The sequence below is a fragment of the Eptatretus burgeri genome, chromosome 2 (assembly GCF_056783735.1).
Source record: "Eptatretus burgeri isolate ZD-2024b chromosome 2, Ebu_testis_v1, whole genome shotgun sequence".
Taxonomy (NCBI): Eukaryota; Metazoa; Chordata; class Myxini; order Myxiniformes; family Myxinidae; genus Eptatretus; species Eptatretus burgeri.
Window position 1 is genome coordinate 8,141,201 of NC_140962.1, and position 6,128 is coordinate 8,147,328.

General features: G+C 35.8%; 3 non-coding genes across 3 annotated transcripts; all 3 read left to right on the forward strand.

Moving 5' to 3' along the window:
* Nucleotides 1-1,846: 1,846 nt before the first annotated feature.
* Nucleotides 1,847-1,918, forward strand: TRNAG-UCC (transfer RNA glycine (anticodon UCC)). Its single transcript has one exon. It is a non-coding gene; the product is annotated as a tRNA-Gly (tRNA).
* Nucleotides 1,919-3,692: 1,774 nt separating this feature from the next.
* On the forward strand, nt 3,693-3,764 carry TRNAG-UCC (transfer RNA glycine (anticodon UCC)). Its single transcript has one exon. It is a non-coding gene; the product is annotated as a tRNA-Gly (tRNA).
* Nucleotides 3,765-5,520: 1,756 nt separating this feature from the next.
* Nucleotides 5,521-5,592, forward strand: TRNAG-UCC (transfer RNA glycine (anticodon UCC)). The gene has a single exon. It is a non-coding gene; the product is annotated as a tRNA-Gly (tRNA).
* Nucleotides 5,593-6,128: the final 536 nt, after the last annotated feature.

A 6,128-nucleotide genomic window follows, 5' to 3' on the forward strand; every position in this document is an offset into this window, starting at 1 on the left:
ACATGGACACCCACACAGCAATGGTGGTATATTGGTGAGCATTGCTGCCTTCCAAGCAGTTGACCTGGGTTCGATTCCCAGCCATCGCAATTCCAATTTACACCTGCATTTTATCTCCGATTTCTCCCACAAAAAAGATAAATTAATTTGAATCAAAATGATCCGATGAAAATTGAGGATTCTGAACAATTTGGTCCAAATTGGCCTTTTGACATATTTTGACATTTTGGCATTTGCTGAGCTCAAAATAAACAGGTGTTTGAATTCAGTGACCTGATATGTGAATGCTCTTCAATTTTTAATATTATGAGAATAAAATTGAGGATTTTAGAAATTTAGCAGAGATTGACTTTTTGGCCTCTCCCGACTTCAAAAACTAAAAGGTGGTGAATTCCATTGACCTGAAATGCAAATGCTCTTCAAATTTCAAGTCGATCGGATGAAAATTTGGGATTTAAAAATTTAGCAGAGATTGACCGTTTCGTCTATGTTGACATTTTGGACTATATTGACCTCAAAAGTTATTGGTGGTTGAATTCAGTGACCTGATATGCAAATGCTGATCAATTTTTAAGATTATGGAATTAAAATTGAGGATTTTAGAAACTTAGCAGAGATTTACCATTTGGCCTCTGCCATCTTCAAAAACTAACAGGTAGTGTATTCCATTGACCTGAAATACAAATGCTCTTCAAATTTCAAGTCGATCGGATGAAAATTGAGGATTTAAAAATTTAGCAGAGATTGTCCATTTGGTCGATGTTGACATTTTGGCCTATAGTGACCTCGAAAGTTATAGGTGGTTGAATTCAGTGACGTGATATGCAAATGCTGATCAATTTTTAAGATTATTGGATTAAAATTGAGGATTTTAGAAACTTAGCAGATTTTGACCATTTGGCCTCTGCCATCTTCAAAAACTAACAGGTAGTGTATTCCATTGACCTGAAATACAAAGGCTCTTCAAATTTCAAGTCGATCGGATGAAAATTGAGGATTTAAAAATTTTGCAGAGATTGTCCATTTGGTCGATGTTGACATTTTGGCCGATAGTGACCTCAAAAGTTCTAGGTGGTTGAAATCAGTGACATGGTGCGTAAATCCTTTTCAAATTTCATGTCAGTCGGATGATAATTGAGGATTTTGGAAAATTTGGCCCAAATTGGCCTTTTGGCGTGTGATGACATTTTGGCCTTTGTTTAGCTCAAAATATACAGGTGTTTGAATTCATTGACCTGATATGCGAATGCTCTTCAATGTTTAAGATTATGGTATTAAAATTGAGGATTTCAAAATTTAGCACAGATTGACCGTTTGGTCTATGTTGACCTTTTGGCGTATGGTGACCTCTAAAGTTATAGGTGTTTGAATTCAGTGACCTGATATGCAAATGTTCTTCAATTTTTAAGATAATGGGATTAAAATTGAGGATTTTAGAAATTCAGCAGAGATTGACCTTTTGTTCTCTGTTGTCCTTTTGGCCTCTGGCGACTTCAAAAATTAATAGTTGGTGTATTTCATTGACCTGAAATGAAAATGATCTTCAAGTTTCAGGTCAATCGGCACATGAACTTTCAAAAAGGAGAGGCTCGACTTCTGTTGTCATTTTTCTTCTTCTTTTTCTTCCACTTCTTCCTTCTTGAATCACCGCTTGGTTCTGGGCAACCTTACAATGGCCAGGGAGAGTTTGAATTTGGAAGATCTCGGAAGGTGAAGGTTATGAATGCAAATATATTTTATTCCCACGAAATGGTCATTCGGATTTGATGATGAAAGGATGCTTGACAAGTTGATTCATTTTATGAAGATGGTCTTACAATATTTAGAAAACATGTACACAAACACAGCAATGGTGGTATAGTGGTGAGCATAGCTGCCTTCCAAGCAGTTGACCTGGGTTCGATTCCCAGCCATCGCAATTCCATTTTACACCTGCATTTTATCTCCAATTTCTCCCACAAAAAAGATAAATTAATTTGAATCAACATGATCCGATGAAAATTGAGGATTTCGAAAAATTTGGTCCAAATTGGCCTTTTGACATATTTTGACATTTTGGCATTTTCTGAGCTCAAAATAAATAGGTGTTTGAATTCAGTGACCTGATATTCGAATGCTCTTCAATTTTTAAGATTATGAGATTAAAATTGAGGATTTTAGAAATTTAGCAGAGATTGACTTTTTGGCCTCTCCCGACTTCAAAAACTAAAAGGTGGTGAATTCCATTGACCTGAAATACAAATGCTCTTCAAATTTCAAGTCGATCGGATGAAAATTGAGGATTTATAAATTTAGCAGAGATTGTCCATTTGGTCGATGTTGACATTTTGGACTAAGGTGACCTCAAAAGTTATAGGTGGTTGAAATCAGTGACATGGTGCGTAAATCCTTTCAAATTTCACGTCAGTCGGATGATAATTGAGGATTTTAGAAAATTTGGCCCAAATTGGCCTTTTGGAGTGTGATGACATTTTGGCCTTTGTTTATCTCAAAATATACAGGTGTTTGAATTCATTGACCTGATATGCGAATGCTCTTCAATTTTTGAGATTATGGTATTAAAATTGAGGATTTTGAAATTTAGCAGAGATTGACCGTTTCGTCTATGGTGACATTTTGGCCTATAGTGACCTCAAAAGTTATAGGTGGTTGAATTCAGTGACCTGATATGCAAATGCTGATCAATTTTTAAGATTATGGGATTAAAATTGAGGATTTTAGAAACTTAGCAGAGATTGACCATTTGGCCTCTGCCATCTTCAAAAACTAACAGGTAGTGAATTCCATTGACCTGAAATGCAAATGCTCTTCAAATTTCAAGTCGATCGGATGAAAATTGAGGATTTAAAAATTTCGCAGAGATTGTCCATTTGGTCGATGTTGACATTTTGGCCTAAGGTGACCTCAAAAGTTATAGGTGGTTGAAATCAGTGACATGGTGCGTAAATCCTTTTCAAATTTCATGTCAGTCGGATGATAATTGAGGATTTTAGAAAATTTGGCCCAAATTGGCCTTTTGGCGTGTGATGACATTTTGGCCTTTGTTTAGCTCAAAATATACAGGTGTTTGAATTCATTGACCTGATATGCGAATGCTCTTCAATTTTTAAGATTATGGTATTAAAATTGAGGATTTTGAAATTTAGCACAGATTGACCGTTTGGTCTATGTTGACCTTTTGGCGTATGGTGGCCTCTAAAGTTATAGGTGTTTGAATTCAGTGACCTGAAATGCAAATGTTCTTCAATTTTTAAGATAATGGGATTAAAATTGAAGATTTTAGAAATTCAGCAGAGATTGACCTTTTGTTCTCTGTTGACCTTTTGGCCTCTGGCGACTTCAAAAATTAATAGCTGGTGTATTTCATTGACCTGAAATGAAAATGATCTTCAAGGTTCAGGTCAAGCGGCACATGAACTTTCAAAAAGGAGAGGCTCGACTTCTGTTGTCATTTTTCTTCTTCTTTTTCTTCCACTTCTTCCTTCTTGAATCACCGCTTGGTTCTGGGCAACCTTACAATGGCCAGGGAGAGTTTGAATTTGGAAGATCTCGGAAGGTGAAGGTTATGAATGCAAATATATTTTATTCCCACGAAATGGTCGTTCGGATTTGATGATGAAAGGATGCTTGACAAGTTGATTCATTTTATGAAGATGGTCTTACAATACTTAGAAAACATATACACCCACACAGCGATGGTGGTATAGTGGTGAGCATAGCTGCCTTCCAAGCAGTTGACCTGGGTTCGATTCCCAGCCATCGCAATTCCATTTTACACCTGCATTTTATCTCCAATTTCTCCCAGAAAAAAGATAAATTAATTTGAATCAACATGATCCGATGAAAATTGAGGATTTTCAAAAATTTTGTTCAAATTGGCCTTTTGACATATTTTGACATTTTGGCATTTGCTGAGCTCAAAATAAACAGGTGTTTGAATTCAGTGACCTGGTATGCGAATGCTCTTCAATTTTTAATATTATGAGATTAAAATTGAGGATTTTAGAAATTTAGCAGAGATTGACTTTTTGGCCTCTCCCGACTTCAAAAACTAAAAGGTGGTGAATTCCATTGACCTGAAATGCAAATGCTCTTCAAATTTCAAGTCGATCGGATGAAAATTTAGGATTTAAAAATTTAGCAGAGATTGACCGTTTCGTCTATGTTGACATTTTGGACTATACTGACCTCAAAAGTTATAGGTGGTTGAATTCAGTGACCTGATATGCAAATGCTGATCAATTTTTAAGATTATGGGATTAAAATTTAGGATTTTAGAAACTTAGCAGAGATTGACCATTTGGCCTCTGCCATCTTCAAAAACTAACAGGTAGTGTATTCCATTGACCTGAAATACAAATGCTCTTCAAATTTCAAGTCGATCGGATGAAAATTGAGGATTTAAAAATTTAGCAGAGATTGTCCATTTGGTCGATGTTGACATTTTGGCCTATATTGACCTCAAAAGTTATATGTGGTTGAATTCAGTGACGTGATATGCAAATGCTGATCAATTCTTAAGATTATGGGATTAAAATTGAGGATTTTAGAAACTTAGCAGAGATTGACCATTTGGCCTCTGCCGTCTTCAAAAACTAATAGGTAGTGTATTCCATTGACCTGAAATACAAATGCTCTTCAAATTTCAAGTCGATCGGATGAAAATTGAGGATTTAAAAATTTCGCAGATTGTACATTTGGTCGATGTTGACATTTTGGCCTATGGTGACCTCAAAAGTTATAGGTGGTTGAAATCAGTGACATGGTGCGTAAATCCTTTTCAAATTTCATGTCAGTCGGATGATAATTGAGGATTTTAGAAAATTTGGCCCAAATTGGCCTTTTGGCGTGTGATGACATTTTGGCCTTTGTTTTGCTCAAAATATACAGGTGTTTGAATTCATTGACCTGATATGCGAATGCTCTTCAATGTTTAATATTATGGTATTAAAATTGAGGATTTCGAAATTTAGCACAGATTGACCGTTTGGTCTATGTTGACCTTTTGGCGTATGGTGACTTCTAAAGTTATAGGTGTTTGAATTCAGTGACCTGATATGCAAATGTTCTTCAATTTTTTAAGATAATGGGATTAAAATTGAGGATTTTAGAAATTTAGCAGAGATTGATCTTTTGTTCTCTGTTGACCTTTTGGCCTCTAGCGACTTCAAAAATTAATAGCTGGTGTATTTCATTGACCTGAAATGAAAATGATCTTCAAGGTTCAGGTCAAGCGGCACATGAACTTTCAAAAAGGAGAGGTTCGACTTCTGTTGTCATTTTTCTTCTTCTTTTTGTTCTACTTCTTCCTTCTTGAATCACCGCGTGGTTCTGGGCAACCTTACAATGGCCAGGGAGAGTTTGAATTTGGAAGATCTCGGTAGGTGAAGGTTATGAATGCAAATATATTTTATTCCCACGAAATGGTCGTTCGGATTTGATGATGAAAGGATGCGTGACAAGTTGATTCGTTTTATGAAGATGGTCTTACAATACTTAGAAAACATGGACACCCACACAGCGATGGTGGTATAGTGGTGAGCATAGCTGCCTTCCAAGCAGTTGACCTGGGTTCGATTCCCAGCCATCGCAATTCCATTTTACACCTGCATTTTATCTCCGATTTCTCCCACAAAAAAGATAAATTAATTTGAATCAAAATGATCCGATGAAAATTGAGGATTTTGAAAAATTTGGTCCAAATTGGTCTTTTGACATATTTTGACATTTTGGCATTTGCTGATCTCAAAATAAACAGGTGTTTGAATTCAGTGACCTGATATGCGAATGCTCTTCAATTTTTAATATTATGAGATTAAAATTGAGGATTTTAGAAATTTAGCAGAGATTGACTTTTTGGCCTCTCCCGACTTCAAAAACTAAAAGGTGGTGAATTCCATTGACCTGAAATGCAAATGCTCTTCAAATTTCAAGTCGATCGGATGAAAATTTAGGATTTAAAAATTTAGCAGAGATTGACCTTTTCGTCTATGTTGACATTTTGGACTATAGTGACCTCAAAAGTTATAGGTGGTTGAATTCAGTGACCTGATATGCAAATGCTGATCAATTTTTAAGATTATGGGATTAAAATTGAGGATTTTAGAAACTTAGCAGAGATTGACCAT